The sequence below is a fragment of the Ictalurus furcatus genome, chromosome 6 (genome assembly GCF_023375685.1).
Source record: "Ictalurus furcatus strain D&B chromosome 6, Billie_1.0, whole genome shotgun sequence".
NCBI lineage: Eukaryota > Metazoa > Chordata > Actinopteri > Siluriformes > Ictaluridae > Ictalurus > Ictalurus furcatus.
The window spans coordinates 14,163,880-14,182,488 of NC_071260.1; the positions used below are offsets into that span (position 1 = coordinate 14,163,880).

Genomic DNA, 18,609 nt, shown 5'->3' on the forward strand with positions numbered 1-18,609 from the left:
AAGTGATTTAGGTACATAGCCAGTGCTTAGGGAAGAATTGATTATATTTAGAAGTGGTTCAATTACTCCTGGACAAATCACAGCATTTCAAAAAAGTTGAACACGTATTTATAGATTTTTACCTGCTGCTTATACATTTGATCATTAAAGCAAAATGCAGAGGAAAGTGACAGGATTTAGTGTAGAGGCTTTACTGCGTCCCATGTCTGTGCCTGAAGATAATCAGATCATATTTTGCTATCATTTAGATCATATTAAATTTGACAAATAAGGAATAGGTCCTGCCATTTAATAGTAGCTAGTTAAATTATGCTCTTAATGCAGAAGCACATATTGTATATTGAAAGCTTTTAATCACAATTGCATTGTATTAGTGATAAGAAATCCACTTAATCGAACAAGAACATATTTTGTGTGTGCAGGTAATGATTATTGAATAAGCAGAAGAGGCTTACATTGATTGCATACACATAAATAAATGTATAACCATAAAACAGCAGGGCAGTGCAGATTTGAGGGAGACAGAGGTTATATACACTCACCAGCCACTTTAATAGAAACACTTGCTCATTCAGGCAGTTATTTAAGCAGCCAATAATGTAGCAGCAGCATGATGCATAAAATGATGCAGATACAGGTCACAAGCTTCCGTTAAAGTTCACATCAAACATCAGAATGGGGTCAAAGGAAAATGAAGACCACATCAGGTTCCTCTCTTGTCAGCCAAGTACAGGAATGTGAGACTACACACAGACACACTGAAACTGGCCAGTTGAAGATTGGAAAAATATTACTTGGATTTTGGAAAGGTTTTTTTTTTTGTTTTTGCACATTTTTTCCTCAATTCTGATGTTTGATGTGAACATTAACTGAAGCTCTTGACCTGTACCTGCATGATTTTATGGAACACTCCTCGGTATAAAATCCAGATCAACAAGTATATTTCTGTAATGCTGTATGTCCATGTCAGTTTTCTGAGTAACAGCCGTGTTTACCACTTCCTGAGGAGAGAGGGGTTTCACATGCACTCCCTCACCTCTAAAGCATAGTATATGATCTACAATTCGAGGCTTGTTGTTTATATAATATTTTATCAATGATATATTATTGTTTGCTTGCCTTTAATGGAAGTAAATTCCCATGTGAATAGAGTAAAGTAGAATAGATGTTGGTTTTGCTGTCTCAGACCTTCATATTGAGCCTGTGGTCTTTTATCAGTTTCATAAATAATAGGTATCAGTGTAGTGATGTCTTTGCCTGGAGCTATTCTTTTCAAAAGTGCAAGAAAAATAAAGCAGTATACACCAACTGTATCAGACTGGATGTAAAAATAGACCACCTGGTAAAATATAAAACAGATAAAATAGCTTTGGCTAATTGAATATGTTGTTAGTCTGTGTATCTGTTCATTTTTATTATCTGCTCCCCCCTAGTGGCTTTATTTCTGCCTGAGCATTTGTACAATGTGAAAATAATAACAACAGCAAAAGAAAAAACATGAAGGAAGTCAGGTAACACTTTATTAAATAAGTGCTATGTGAGAGCAAAAACATGTCAATTAATTCCAACGTTTGAACATAATACTGAAACTTTTTTCAACATTATTATATCTCGTCAATGTAAATAGATTAAAAATGATATTTAATATTGAATTCGAAGAAAGCCATCTCAGCCAGACTCATCTGTCACAAGACTGCAGTTTTTCCACTAATCTAATTAAGCATTCTTTAAACTTTACTCCTTTTAGTTTTTTAAATATAAATCAGCATTTGACTGAGTTATATTTGAGCAACAAACATATAACAAAACCGTTTTCTAAAGGTTTTAATCTAACTTTTTTATCCAGATTTCAGTCTAGAGTAAAAAGGCCAGTCAGTTTATATCCCTGTGAATATGAGCATCATAGAAACATTTCTGTAGAAGGAAGTGATGGTGACTCTGTAAAGTAGAAAAACATCTTGCTCAGTTGTAGTCAATTGCAACATTATTTGAGCTTGTCATGATGTAGACCTGTGAAAAAAATAAAAATTAAAATAAGTGAAGTAAAATAAAGCAGTATAGCATAGCTTGACTACATCATAAATTGAGATTATTATATCAGTGAGAGTGAGTGAAAGGTGAGAGTTGTGTAACTGGGTGGGTTCATGGTAGGAAACTTACACAGGAAGTTATTGTGTCACTGTGATGGAGAGAATCTTTGTTTGCCTTTACACAGATAAGAAAAGAAATAATACTGTTCAATCTTTAATGAATCTGTGAAAAACCATAGCAACTATTTTTTTTTTCATTTTCATATTTCATATTTTTTTTTACCTTTAAATTAATTGTAATATTTGGGTTGTATTTATAAAACCTTTCTAAATTTAATAAATAGAAACTTGCTAGTTAAATTACAGTCTAACAAAAATTTGCACCACATCTGATTGCCACTCACACTGGAGACTCCTTCCAAAGATGTAAAGTAAACATCACCATCCAGAAGCTTCACCGAGAATGACACATTTTTTTTGTTAAATAGTAGCATGTTATTTGATCATTTTATTATTTGACTTGGATTATGTGGCATGTCCACCATAGAATGAGCACATTAATATAAACATGTGATATGTCAGAGCTGCTTTTATAGAAAATTGATCAACACCTTCTGGCCAACCAGAATCAAACATTTAACAGCACTGTGGTATAAAATTATATATAGGACTGTGTAAAAGGTCCATCCATCCATCTATCCATCCATCTTCTACCACTTACTCCTTTTCAGGGTCACGGGGAACCTGGAACCTATCCCAGGGAGCATCGGGCACAAGGCAGGGTATACCCTGGACAGGGTGCCAGTCCATCGCAGGACACATGTGTAAAAGGTTTTATTTTAAAAAGTCTTAGATGCTTATTTTATGTCTTTTGAATTACTACATCATACAAAAGAGCAAAGTCTGCAGAGAAACTGAGGAAGGTTCTCTAAGCGGTAAAAAAAAAAATACCGCCTGATTTCCTTATAACACTACACAGTATAGTCATATTTTAGATGAGGAAAATTGACATTGTCTTGTTCTTTGAAGTCACCTTTTTATCAGATGGAATTTCTTTACAAATGCTAGAGGATTTTTACAAAGTACAGTATGTTAAAATATGTGTGAAGTGAAAACTTACAAGCTTATTGCCCGTGTCTGTTTGATCTGAGGCTCCTCTGTTTTTCAGTTTTCTGTAATGAAAAGCAAATTTCTATATTATATTATTTGCAGTGCAACATGAATTGACAAAACAAAACAAAGTGGCTTACAAACAGCAATGGATCTTTTTCCAGACCTGATAAAGTTTTAATGTTTAAATCACTGTTGTAATTCCTGTGTGCATGTAACATTAATGTGTTAATTACTAATAATAATTTAAAAAAAAAAAGTGGTCCATGACAAATGTTGGAAATTCAAGACTGAGGTGGAGAAAAGGATTAAATGTTCTGTAGAAGACAAATGCTGACTTTTAGGACAGGGCAAAGGATAAATCTAACTGAAATGTTTAATGCGTTGGTATGGCTTCTGTTTTGCCAACAACCACCTCAGCACACACAACACAGCTAAAGATATAACTATTATCTTTACTTTGGACCTAATTTCAGTCTCTGTGGCAGTATATAAATAATTAGGCGTCCCTAATATAGTGGTGCATAGTGTATGTAACAATCTATGTTAATGTTTTATTCATGAATGAATGTAGTCGTAAAGTATGTGATATTTAGTGGTTAAAGTTTCAGAAAGTTAAATGTTATTTAGAAAGCATTCTAAAGAGGTGAAATTTTTCTAAAACTCTTGAGGTGGTCATTCACCTGTGAAGACACACGGCACAGGAGGTAAAGAGACACACTGAGACACACACTGTGATTACTGAGAAAACTATGTAGGATAGCCTTCCTTTGCTGGTCTGTATTTCATTCTCTGTGGTGTCAAAAGATAAAGCTACAACCAGAAATATAATATATCAATAATCAATAAATGAATTATAAATAAAGAATGCTATCTGATGTTATTTCAGTTGTTGCTATTAAAAACAATATATTAAAAACTAATTAAAAAACATTTTTTGATACCTTCTATGGTCAATATCCACTGCATGTCAAATGGAAAACATGAGTATAATCCATTATCTGAAAGCTGTACATCAGATATCTGTAGTTCTCTTGGATTTCGGGGATTAATCTGCATCCTGCTCGATGTGTAGTTGATCACAGTTTGGTTTATAACTTGGCTGTAGATAAAAATAAGATTCCCATCTTTACGCCAACCAATATCTTCAAGTTCACTAGTCAGAGTTCCATTGCAGTGAAAAACAACAGTTTCCCCCTTAGAAGCAGTTCTGTTCATCTGGTGTAGAATATTTCTCTCATATGACTTGGTACAATCTGCAAAGAAAAATGAGAAGTCAGACTGCAAAAGTGTTATTTATTTATTTATTTATTTATTTTTTAATCTATCTAAGAAATTTATCTATTTACAAAGTTAGTTTTGGTGCTAAACTTTCTGATTTTATCATAGAACACAAAATGCCTGATGGTTTTTTATTTTTTATTTCTCCACTGCTTTGCTACTTTTAATTTTGATGAATTGCTTACTTCATTCTGCAGTTTCAGATTAAAAAATAACCAATTCAATTTAACTGAAACAGTAAATTTCACCTTCTTATCACCTAATACAAATTGATCTTAGTTAATTGTGTACACCAATCAGAACTCATTCATAACCAAGTGATGAAATTTCATTCAGGCTGCACTATGCTAGTAAAATCATCATTAATGAGAATGAAATACACCGCTCACTCAAATACTCCAACACAATCACATCAGACTCTCAAAGAGAGAAACAAGCCAGAAAACTGAATACCTGCACAAGATAAAAGAAATCCAATGACCATCAAACACAGCATTCTGATCTGATGATGATGATGATGATGCTGTCAGTGTGATTAAAGACGAGGCTTATACACTCTGTAGTGGCTGAAATAGAAGAACGGCTTTGAAAGATGATTGGACTTAGAGCTAAACCGCAGAGCAAGCGGAAACAGAAGTTGAGAAAAAAAAGCAGAACAGATAGCAGATAAGAATTCTCTGAATTTTTGTGTAAACCTGCAATTACAGATGCATTTGTTGAACTGATGGTTTAAACAATATAATCTTTGCAGGCAGCAATCAAGGCAAGGTTAGAAAGTAACCTAAATAAAAAATATTATTACTCTGCATTGTTTTGTTAAAATATATTTAAGCTGAGATTCATTCAGTAACAGCTTTATCCTGGTCAGGGTTACAGTGGATCCACAGGGAATCCCAGGAACAGGGGACTAACACTAGTCCATTGCAGAGTTAAAGCAGAGACGTCAAAGTACATTACAGGCAGCAAACAATTTTGGTCAAAACCTGACTTTTCGTCATTGTTAGCTCTGTACCAAAGTGTAGCCGTACAGACTTCCGACTGGTTTTCATATTAATTAAAAGAAATCTTCGTGTTCGTATCAAATTGTTCAGATTAGGGATGCACCGAATGTTCGGCAACCGAAATTATTCGGCCGAAAATAGCAAAACAAAAAAAAAGCATTTTCGGTGTTCGGCCGAATAAGTGAAAAGGCCGAATAAATTTGACCGAACAATGATGTGTTTGAAGACGCGCCTAGCAACCAGAGTGAGATGCGTGAATTTCACGACTTCCACTTCTTGGAGGTCGTGCGCTTGGAGCGATGAGCGGGCACGCGCATGCACGTGCTACGTGCATGAGCGCATGCCCTTCAGATGTTGAACACCGTGACATTGTTTACTGTGGACACGTGCGTTTGTTTTGTTTCTGTTCCGGAGTATTCTGTCACGTCGCGAGACGTAAGGGAGTAGAGTACGGAAGCAGGTAAAGACGTATTTATTTAAGGGAACATAACATTAACAACGTATCTAACTATCCTATATCTACTATAATACTCCGCGAGGTGTACAGAGACGCAAGCGGTATATATCCCCAATATAATCAGCCGTATAGAACCGAACAGAACCATGTTTTGCACTCTTGTCAATGCACTTTTTAATGCACTTTTTAGTTGTGGGCTACAGAGTGTTCCATTTTTTCAGCAGTCAGTTACAGGCCTAACATAGGCTATTCAAGGGGGGCTCAAAGATGACCACATCAAAATATTTTTATTTTACTCATTTATTTATTTAAAGTTATATTGTGCCTTGTTGGTAGCCTATGCCTGTTGGAATTAAAAAAAAAAAAAGTTCATTGTTAAATAAATATTTTGAAATTGTAGTTTTTGTAATTGATTTTTTTCTTTGAAAAGCAAGACAAAATAGTAAAAAGCACATTTTGACTATTTAATTTATGCAATGGTGAAAAAAATGGCAAAATAAATGGAAAAAACACGAAAAAAATGTGTTCGGTTTCAGCCTTCAGCTTTCGGCCAAGCTTTTCATTATGTTCGGTTTCGGCTTCGGCCAAGAATTTTCATTTCGGTGCATCCCTAGTTCAGATCAAATTGTCATCTTTGCCTTAAATGCTAATAAACGCTGTGCTCGAGCTTGGCATAGAGGGTGATGTGGAAATTCAGACAGAGAACAACAGCATGCCACATTTTTAAACCTTGACGTAAACACTGGTTATGTCCCAGTAGACTACACAAGGTCATGTACTGTATTCTCACATGTGAACACAACTGCACCAAGCACTCTTACATCTATAAGTGTGAGGTTAGTAGATGTAAAATGGACAGGGGGAATATAGTAAGAAAAGATCCCTCACATTTGGGTTTTGTCATTTAATGAAAATGTTAATCACAGCATTTCAAAAAAGTTGAACACGTATTTATAGATTTTTACCTGCTGCTTATACATTTGATCATTAAAGCAAAATGCAGAGGAAAGTGACAGGATTTAGTGTAGAGGCTTTACTGCATCCCATGTCTGTGCCTGAAGATAATCAGATCATATTTTGCTATCATTTAGATCATGTTAAATTTGACAAATAAGGAATAGGTCCTGTCATTTAATAGTAGCTAGTTAAATTATGCTCTTAATGCAGAAGCACATATTGTATATTGAAAGCTTTTAATCACAACTGCATTGTATTAGTGATAAGAAATCCACTTAATCGAACAAGAACATATTTTGTGTGTGCAGGTAATGATTATTTAATAAGCAGAAGAGGCTTACATTGATTGCATACACATAAATAAATATATAACCATAAAACAACAGGGCAGTGCAGATTTGAGGGAGACAGAGGTTATATACACTCACCAGCCACTTTAATAGAAACACCTGCTCATTCAGGCAGTTATTTAAGCAGCCAATAATGTAGCAGCAGCATGATGCATAAAATGATGCAGATACAGGTCACAAGCTTCCGTTAAAGTTCACATCAAACAACATAATGGGGTCAGAAGAAAATGAAGACCACATCAGGTTCCTCTCCTGTCAGCCAAGTACAGGAATGTGAGACTACACACAGACACACTGAAACTGGCCAGTTGAAGATTGAAAAAATATTACTTGGATTTTGGAGAGGTTTTTTTTTTTTGCACATTTTTTTCCCCAATTCTGATGTTTGATGTGAACATTAACTGAAGCTCTTGACCTGTACCTGCATGATTTTATGGAACACTCCTCGGCATAAAATCCAGATCAACAAGTACATTTCTGTAATGCTGTATGTCCATGTCAGTTTTCTGAGTAACAGCCGTATTTACCACTTCCTGAAGAGAGAGGGGTTTCACATGCACTCCCTCACCTCTAAAGCATAGTATATGATCTACAATAGAGGCTTGTTGTTTATATAATATTTTATTAATGATATATTATTGTTTGCTTGCCTTTAATGGAAGTAAATTCCCATGTGAATAGAGTAAAGTAGAATAGATGTTGGTTTTGCTGTCTCAGACCTTCATATTGAGCCTGTGGTCTTTTATCAGTTTCATAAATAATAGTTATCAGTATAGTGATGTCTTTGCCTGGAGCTATTCTTTTACAAAAGTGCAAGAAAAATAAAGCAGTACACACCAACTGTATCAGACTGGATGTAAAAATAGACCACCTGATAAAATATAAAACAGATAAAATAGCTTTGGCTAATTGAATATGTTGTTAGTCTGTGTATCTGTTCAGTTTTATTATCTGCTCCCCCCCTAGTGGCTTTATTTCTGCCTGAGCATTTGTACAATGTGAAAATAATAACAACAGCAAAAGAAAAAACATGAAGGAAGTCAGGTAACACTTAATGAAATAAGTGCTATGTGAGAGCAAAAACATATCAAATAATTCCAACGTTTGAACATAATACTGAAACTTTTTTCAACATTATTATATCTCGTCAATGTAAATAGATTAAAAATTATATTTAATATTATCATTTAATTATGCTCTTAATGCAGAAGCACATATTGTATATTCAAAGCTAGAGGGTGATGTGGAAATTCAGACAGAGAACAATGGCATGCCACATTTTTAAACCTTGACGTAAACACTGGTTATGTCCCAGTAGACTACACAAGGTCATGTACTGTATTCTCACACGTTAACACAACTGCAACAAACACTCACATCTATAAGTGTGAGATTAGAAGATGTAAAATGGACAGGGGGAATATAGTAAGAAAAGATCCCTCACATTTGGGTTTTGTCATTTAATGAAAATGTTAATCACAGCATTTCAAAAAAGTTGAACACGTATTTATAGATTTTTACCTGCTGCTTATACATCTGATCATTGAAGCAAAATGCAGAGTAAAGTGACAGGATTTAGTGTAGAGGCTTTACTGTGTCACATGTCTGTGCCTGAAGATAATCAGATCATATTTTGCTATCATTTAGATCATGTTAAATTTGACAAACAAGAAATAGGTCCTGCCATTTAATAGTAGCTAGTTAAATTATGCTCTTAATGCAGAAGCACATATTGTATATTCAAAGCTTTTAATCACAACTGCATTGTATTAGTGATAAGATCCACATAATCTGAGAACATATTTTGTGTGTGCAGGTAATGATTATTTAATAAGCAGAAGAGGCTTACATTGATTGCATACACATAAATAAATGTATAACCATAAAACAACAGGGCAGTGCAGATTTGAGGGAGACAGAGGTTATATACACTCACCAGCCACTTTAATAGAAACACCTGCTCATTCAGGCAGTTATTTAAGCAGCCAATCATGTAGCAGCAGCATGATGCATAAAATCATGCAGATACAGGTCACAAGCTTCAGTTAAAGTTCACATCAAACAACAGAATGGGGTCAGAAGAAAATGAAGACCACATCAGGTTCCTCTCCTGTCAGCCAAGTACAGGAATGTGAGACTACACACAGACACACTGAAACTGGCCAGTTGAAGATTGGAAAAATATTACTTGGATTTTGGAAAGGTTTTTTTTTTTGTTTTTGCACATTTTTTCCTCAATTCTGATGTTTGATGTGAACATTAACTGAAGCTCTTGACCTGTACCTGCATGATTTTATGGAACAGTCCTCGGTATAAAATCCAGATCAACAAGTATATTTCTGTAATGCTGTATGTCCATGTCAGTTTTCTGAGTAACAGCCGTGTTTACCACTTCCTGAGGAGAGAGGGGTTTCACATGCACTCCCTCACCTCTAAAGCATAGTATATGATCTACAATAGAGGCTTGTTGTTTATATAATATTTTATTAATGATATATTATTGTTTGCTTGCCTTTAATGGAAGTAAATTCCCATTTGAGTAGTGTCAAGTAGAATAGAGGATGATTTTACTGTCTCAGACCATCATATTGAGCCTGTGGTCTTTTATCAGTTTCATAAATAATAGGTATCAGTGTAGTGATGTCTTTGCCTGGAGCTATTCTTTTACAAAAGTGCAAGAAAAATAAAGCAGTATACACCAACTGTATCAGACTGGATGTAAAAATAGACCACCTGGTAAAATATAAAACAGATAAAATAGCTTTGGCTAATTGAATATGTTGTTCGGCTGTGTGTCTGTTCATTTTTATGATCTGCTGCCCCCTAGTGGCTTTATTTCTGCCTGAGCATTTGTACAATGTGAAAATAATAACAACAGCAAAAGAAAAAACATGAAGGAAGTCAGGTAACACTTTATTAAATAAGTGCTATGTGAGAGCAAAAACATATCAAATAATTCCAACGTTTGAACATAATACTGAAACTTTTTTCAACATCTGGTGAAATGGAAGAATGGCATTTAAACAGACTTAAACCGCAGAGAAGAACAAGCGGAAGTGGCAGTTGAGAAAAAGTGCACCACAGTGTAAATAAAATTCATCAAACTCCAAAAATGGACAATAATTCTCATAATTTTTGATTAAACCACAAACACAAATGATATATCTCTTTCAATGATTTATTCTATTAATAAATGATACTAAATATACTACTATATATATATATATATATATATATATATATATATATATATATATATATATAAAAGATGCATTCTAAGTGACAAACCTAGGTGCCAATCTGTAGATCCAAAAAAACTCATCATACTCCCTTTACTCAACTGATCTTTGTTCACACTAACTTTGGCACTATAGAGAGAGTGTCATCTCTCATCTCAGTGCTAAGCTCTGTTTTTACAGCCTAGTCACATGGTAGACATTTTAACAGCCAGTATCTCATTACAAACGTCGGGGTTACGCATGTAACCCTGTTCCCTGAGAAGGGAACGAGACGTTGCGTTTAGCATAACACTATGGGAGCGCCTCTCATGTGCGACCAGCATCTGAAGCTTGTGTAAAATCATGCCTATTTATAGGCCTGCCATTATCAGGTGTCGTGGCATTTAAGCGTGTCACGTCATATAAATATGGCACCTGTGAACCGCGCCATCAGCCTCTATTATCTGAAGCGAAGATGCAATTCACAGGTCTGCCCTGGTATGACAAAGCTACGCAACATCTCGTTCCCTTCTCAGGGAACAGGGTCACATGCGTAACCGAGACGGAGAATACCACTCCGTCATACAGAGGGTATGGCCTGTTCAAAAAGACCCAAGCCCGAGGGTCACTGCAAGACACTCAAGCCCGGGGTGGAATGAATATCCAGGCTGTAATAATGAATGAATGTGTGTGGCGTAGACCACCCTGCAGCAGCACACACATCCTGTAAGGATACCACTCTAGACAAAGCCTTCGTGGAGGCGACCGCCCTAGTGGAATGAGCCCTTATGCCCAGAGGCATAGCGAGATTGTGCGCCTCCTAAGCAATAGAGATTGCTTCCACTATCCAATTAGATATGCGCTGCTTTGACACAGCATCACCTCTACTGTCGCCGCCAAAGCAGACCAGGAGCTGCTCCAACTTACACAGGGGGCATGTCTTCCATCAACAGGGGCATGTCTGGACAAAATGGCGGCCACGTAAACCCTGATTTTAGAAGGAGCCAACCCCACTGAGAAACGTTCTTGTAAGAACTCCAGGACTGTAGACACTGGGTTTAACTAACGTTCCTCACACCACAAGACAAAAAGTTGCCACTTGAGTGTATACAATTTCCTTGTGGATTGTGCTCTAGCGTTTAACATGGTCTCTACAACCTCAGTTGTGAGACCAGAATCTATGAGCTGGTGCCCCTCAGGGGCCAGACCTACAATTTCCATAGTTCTGGCCGAGTGTGATAAATCAGCCCTCCAGCTTGAGACAGTAGATCCACTCTAAGGGCTCAAATGGGGCACCTGACAGACCTTCCAGGACCACAGAAAGGTCCCAGGAAGGTATACGCGGCCTGCAGATGGGCCTCAGCTGCCTGACACCACACATAAACCTCGAACTTAGAGGATGTTGCCCCACAGAGGCTCCATCAACAGGGGCGTGGCTGGCCGAAATGGCGGCTACGTAAACCCTGATTGTAGAAGGAGCCCACCCCGCTGAGAAATGTTCTTGTAAGAACTCCAGGACTGTAGCTATTGCACAGTTCACTGGATCTACAGTGGATCCCTGCAGATGGGAATCTCCCCAGGAGTGCCATCTAGCAGGGCTAGAACTTGTGGGAGCAGAGCGATGGGGAGGAAAGCATACAGATGTGACCTCGGCCACATGTGCACCATGGCGTCAATATAAATAGGCATGATTTTACACAAGCTTCAGATCCTGGTCACACACAAGAGGGCCTCCCATAGTGTTATGCTAAATGCAACGTCGAAGTTCCCTTTGAAAGGGAACTGAAGCGATTAAGCTTATTTCTATTTAAATATCTGAGAGTTCAAAAGCCATAAAGGGTGATGTGGAAATTCAGACAATACACAGCTTTTAACCTTGACATACTGGCGATGTCCCAGTGAACCACATGTAAGGTCACACTGTACTTTCACATGTGAACACAACTGTGCAAAATTAAATAAATAAGAACTGTACTGTACATATGTACAGTATGTGAGATTTGAAGAAGATAATATTGTAAGTGAAGCCCACTCACGCTTGGTTTATGTGAACGGTAAGACGAGCTGTAATTTAAAAGGTAATGCAGGTCATCACAAAATAGTGTTTTTTTAAAATCAAGGTAAGTGTTGTTATTATTATATGTTTATAACAGGCTATAAGGTGGATTGGCTATGCTAAATGTGCCCCAGGTGAGTGAGTGGTGGACTGGTGACCCATTCAGCCTCAGACCACAAAATTAGGCATAGTACATAAAGTTTACAGTTGTTTCAGACTAAATTTCTTCATCAGCTATGCAAGCAAAGTGCTCTTGAAGCTGTAGGAAGTAATCCCCCTCACCATCACTCTCTCTCTCTCTCTCTCTCTCTCATATTTAGATAGATCTTTACAACCTCACATCCAACACAAAACATAAGACACTTTGCATTACAACACGTCTGCATAAGAATTGCCAGACCAACATTACGTTTCAGTAATGCTGTATGTCCATGTCAGTTTCCTGAATGTCATCATTGTTTACCACATCCTGAGGAGAGAGGGGTTTCACACACACTACCTCACCTACTGTGTTAAAGCACAGTATATTATTTGCACTAGAGACGTATTGTTTATATATAAATTTATTAATGATATATTATTGTTTGCTTGAATTTAATGACAGTAGAGGCCATGTGAGTAGAGCAGATTTTGCCCTTTCTGACCTCCACAGTCTTCCATGTCTAATGGAAAACATGAGTATGATCCTCCATCTGAAAGCTGTACATCAGATATCTGTAGTTCTCTTGGATTTCGGGGATTAACCTGCACCCTGCTCGATGTGTAGTTGATCACAGTTCGGTTTATAACTGGGCTGTAGACAAAAATAAGATTCCCATCTTTACGCCAACCAATATCTTTAAGTTCACTAGTCAGAGTTCCATTGAAGTGAAAAACAACAGTTTCCCCCTTAAAAGCAGTTCTGTTCATCTGGTGTAGAATATTTCTCTCAAACTTTCTGATTTTAGTGTACAATACAAAATGCCTGATGGTTTTTTATTTTTTACTGTGCCATTGCTTTACTGCTTTTAATTTTGAATAATTACTTACTTCATTCTGCAGTTTCAGATTAAAAATAACCAATTAACCAATTTTAACTACAATATTAAATTTCACTTTCTTATCACCTAATACAAATTAATCTTAGTTAATTGTGTACACCAATGAGAACTCATTCATAACCAAGTGATGTAAATGTCATTCAGGCTGCACTATGCTAGTAAAATCATCATTAATGAGAATGAGATACATGGAGGATGGAGGATATGAGCGTTGCTACTTCGAGCTCAGTCTCTGCTTGTTGCAACTTACGCTGTCTTTCTAGATGCTTGGATAAGGCCTTCTTTGCTGCGAGAGCGTCCTGTTGAATACGCTGGGCTTCCTTAGCTTGTGTCTGTAGCCGCTGGTATTCCACATCAGCCACTGAGTCCTCCTCGACCTGCTGGCGGAGACTATCTAACTGCCTCTGTTTGATCTTCTCCTCCAACATAACAGTCTGGATGCTAGAGAGTCCGGTGGAAGGTAAACGCCAGTGAAAGTGATAGCGTGCCAACTTGTCCAGGAGTGAGAGCTTGTGCCACTACGAGACATTTTCCTCGAGCTGCTTCTTGGTTGACTGGGACAGCGGGAAGAAGCTGTAGGAGGAGGGTCCACAGTGGGTCGGTAGTCAACCTCGTAATCGTCCAGGTGAGTAGGCAGATTATTCCTGCAGTGAGGTCTGTCCATTGTCTCTAGTGTGTCTCAATCCGGCTCGAAGGACCATAATAATGTAGCAGAGTCTCACTACAATCAAGATTTCAGCTGGTTGAGGCGGCCAAATATGAATCAGATTCCGATCAGAGAATCAGGAGCGAAGAAGAGATTCTTGATTATGAAGCATTTATTTACAGTCTTAAATATACATCTGAGGTATGCAACTGTAATATTGTATGTGGTACGTATTGCATGAACACATTACACAGAACATAACCAGCAGCATGTAAGAATTAGCAGTCATCTTATTCCGATGTGCGTCGTTAATAACGGAACATGCAGGAAACGATAATCAAACATTAGTTCCTATGACAGGATTTCTGACACTTGCCATTGGGAGCAACTTGGGTTTCAGTGTCTTGCCCAAGGACACTTTGGTATGTGGAGTCATGTGGGCCAGGAATCAAACTGCCAACCCTATGATTAGTGGATTACCCGCTCTACCACCTGAGCCACGGCCGCCCAAATATGCTAAAGGACAGCATTATCTACTGTACACTATAGTACTAAGTAATTTAGCGGACGAATATCCAAATTTACATACAGTAGGCCTACATTTAGGGAGCCCTCTATGTTGTTATTTTAAATGCTGAAATTACAAATACAGCTAGGGCAGACAACAATAACAACAACAAACACTTTTCCAAGCTATAAGTTATAAAAGGCAACATCATGTTCAATATTAGGATTTTTCTAAAAAGATATGCATGATGTAATTATTATTGTACTAACAGATATTTAGGCAATTTAGAAAATAATGTCTGCCATTTTTGTGAGGTTGAAATAAACCTTTTTTCTTCTATTTTTCGCAATAAGGTGGAGAGAGTTGTCAGGTAAAGACGAATTCAAGAGCAGACATTTATTTTTGAAAGTGTAAAACAAAACAGAATAAAATAGAATTGTGAAAATCAGAATGAAGCGCATAAACATGAGACACTAGGCAAAAGAAGCAGACTATAAGCAAGGCTGAAAAATGCAAAAACATAATCAGGAAATCAGGATGGGGCCAATACTTTTAAGGCCAGACAATTTATATATCCTTTCAGGATGAGCATCATAAAACATTTCTTCAGAAGCGCATGATGGTAACGCTGCTCATGGTCCAATGCTGTAGCCAGTGACACAGTTATTTGAGCTTGTCATTGTGTAGACCTGTACAAAATGCAAATAAGAGTAAATTTAAAAAAAGTATATACTTTACTATATCAACATTGACTATATCAACATATCTCAATTGGAGATGATTTGCTTGATTTGAGAGTGAGTGAAAGGGTGGGAGTTGTGTAAATGGGTCAGCTGATGGTGAGAAACTTACACAGGAAGTTATCACCTCACTGTGAGAATCTTCTTTTGCCTTTAGATAAAAGAAAATATATACATTAATAAAAACAATAATAATAATAATGATAATAATAATAATAATAATAATAATAATAATAATAATAATAATTTCACAGGAGTGTTAGAAACACCTTATGTTTTCAGATTGGCTGTAAACTTTAGGAGACCCAAAGATTACATTATTCAGGAAACCTTTCTACATATGAAAATAATAATGATACATTTCATTTGGAAGCATATTCAATGACATTTGAAATGTTTAAATGTTTAATGTTTACATGTTTAAATGTTACTTATTAGTAGAATTTCTAGTAGACAACAAATTTATAGTATGCATAGTTATGTAATCAAAGTTTCTCCACTTCTTTGCAAAGTATCTAAACAGTAAAATCCCCAGTGTTGAATTAACACCCAGAGCGTTTATTTGAGTCCAATGGACTTAAAACTGTAGGGTGTGAATTCAACACTGTGGGTGTTAAATCAACACTGGTAATTTTGCAGTGTATCTTAGATCATTTTATCAATTATAACAACAATCCTCTTTTTGGAAATCATTTTATTAACAATAAATGACAGTATTTCTAATAAAAAAAAATGTACCTAACCAATCACATTCTTATATATTTATGCTAAGTGAGAACTTACAAGTTCATTGCCAGTTACAGTTTGAGCAGAGCCTCCATTCTTTTTCCATTTCCTGTAATGAAAGCCACGTTTTATTTGCAGTGTAACATCAATGGGCCAAACAACCATCATATTAATGCAGTGTAAAACACAATGTTGCTCACAAATTGTAATGAATCCTGTTCCATCCTGAAAAGGCTGTGATTTTGCTTAAATAACTGATGTACTTCCTGTGTGTATTTATCATTTATCTATCAGTGACTAGTGAAAAAAGGGGAATCTGAAATATTGGAATTTGTTTGGTGCACTTATCAAGATTGCAGTTGAGAATAGGATTAACTGTATAAGATTAAACAGGATTAAATGTAAAATAGGTAAAAGATTATTGTAACTGAAATGTTACAATGTATTGTATGTAAACATTCACCCAGTCTTGCCATTTTCTGTTGAACTGGATGTTTTTTCTTTATTGCACCATATCGAGTACACTCTACAGACTGTTGTGCATAAAATTCCCCTGACATTAGCAATTATAGAAATACTCAAACCTGTCTGGCAGCAACAATCATGCCTCGGTCAAAATCGCTGAGAGCACATTTTTCCCCCATTCTGATGGTTGATGTGAACATTATACAAAGCTGCTGGCCGTATCTGCATATTTTTATGCATTTCACTGCTGCCACATGATTGGCTGATTATTGCATGAATGAGTAGGTGTTCCAAATAAAGTGGTGTGTGTGTGTGTGTGTGTGTGTGTGTGTGTGTGTGTGTGTGTGTGTGTGCGTGTGTGTGTGTGTGTGTGCAAATGGGTAAAAAATAAAATGCATTTTAGAATCCATTAAAAATGTATGCTTTTTTTACCCTTGTAGTGGTCACTCACCCGTGAAGCACATGCAGCACAATGCACACAATGCCACTGTAATGTTTTCTTTTTGCAATCCCCATTTTTTTTTTGTTTGTCTACAATTCTGGAGTTGTCTGTGTAAGACATCTCACTGGTTAAACTGATATAGAAATGCTGCAAATATATATTTTTTTAAACCCCAAAGGTTATTAGAATATTTCTTTCTGAATCTCTTATTGTTGCCACGTACCTGTGAATACACACAGCACAGACGGAAAAGAGGCAAACTGCAACAGCTCCGGTGACTGAGAGAACTGTGTAACTGAAGGTATTGGATACTGATTTACTGTCTGGAACTGGTGACAGAAAAACATAAAAATAAATACTTAATTTAAAGAGTGCAATCACACAGTTAAAAAAAAAAAGAATAGATTTAACGGCAAAAAAAGTGTTGTTTATTTGTTTATTTGTTGTTGGCGGCTTTTTATCCCAACAAATTACCTTCTATATTTAATATCCATTGTTTTTTTAATAGAAAACATGAGTATAGTCCTGCATCTGAAAGTTGTACATTAGATATCTTCAGTTTTCTTGGATCTGTGGGGTCAACATGCATCCTGCTTGATGTGTAGTTTATCACTGTTTGGCTCTTATGTGGGTTGTAGTTAAAAAGAAGATTCCCATCCTTACGCCAAATAAAATCTGATTTATGATCTGGATTTCCATTGCAGTATAAAACAACAGTTTCCCCCTCAGAAGCAGTTCTGATCATCTGGTGTAGAATATTTCTTTCATCTGACTTGGTATAATCTGCAGGAATGAAACAGAGAAGTCATCTTTCATTCTGTGTCTGAATTTAAATGAAACATTATTATCTGCGTGGGATTTGCCCCACACTGTGTTTGTATAAGCTGAAATCAGATCTACATATTATTGGCACAATCATTGATATGATTGACAGCAGTGAACATTTTAAATAAAAATTGTAGTACTCGAACTAAACATGGAATTTCGTCTATTTAAACCCATTTAATTTAATCCATAATGTTTCCTACCTGCAGTCATTATACTACATCGCATTGCATTTGGCTCATCTATGTGGATCCTATCTGAAGTATGTCATTTTTTTTATTTTTAGTTATGTATAACATTCATTTAATTTGTGGCTTTAGCTAGAAAAGTCTAACTTAGCTTATAGGAGTGGATTCATATAAAACTGCAAAAATACAAAAACATGGCAATTAAAAATGAAAACAAATTACCAGCAACCAGCATAACACAACATGTTTACTGATAACTAGTCAGGTTGTTTAGCAGAAAATGGCTTGATTCCCACAAAGGATATCTCATCTAAACAATAACTCTGTTCATGTAGAATTTAAAACAAAACTAATAAAGGATTTGTTATACTGTATGTACATAACTGCTATAGTCAACTAAAACAGAAAACATTGTTTTATGCTAATAATGTGATAAAAATTTTCATTTCTTTTTGCTAAGTTAGTTTTGCCAGTTATAAGCTTCTAAACTTATAGACTCTGGTATGCAACACAAAATTCTTGATAGTTAATTTTTGAGAAGTACTTTGTTTATTCAACTATATTAAACT

General features: G+C 36.2%; 1 long non-coding RNA gene across 3 annotated transcripts; it reads right to left on the reverse strand.

The window, feature by feature from the left end:
• Positions 1–1,502: 1,502 nt before the first annotated feature.
• On the reverse strand, positions 1,503–4,172 carry LOC128608692 (uncharacterized). 3 transcript variants are annotated; one of them, XR_008386108.1, is made up of 4 exons: positions 4,085–4,172; positions 3,151–3,202; positions 2,161–2,205; positions 1,503–2,010 (listed from the first exon to the last, which is right to left on the reverse strand). It is a non-coding gene; the product is annotated as an uncharacterized LOC128608692 (long non-coding RNA). The 3 variants fall into 3 exon arrangements; XR_008386110.1 differs by having other exon boundaries at positions 2,161–2,482; XR_008386109.1 differs by lacking the exon at positions 1,503–2,010 and having other exon boundaries at positions 2,034–2,482.
• Between the last annotated feature and the right edge of the window lie 14,437 nt (positions 4,173–18,609).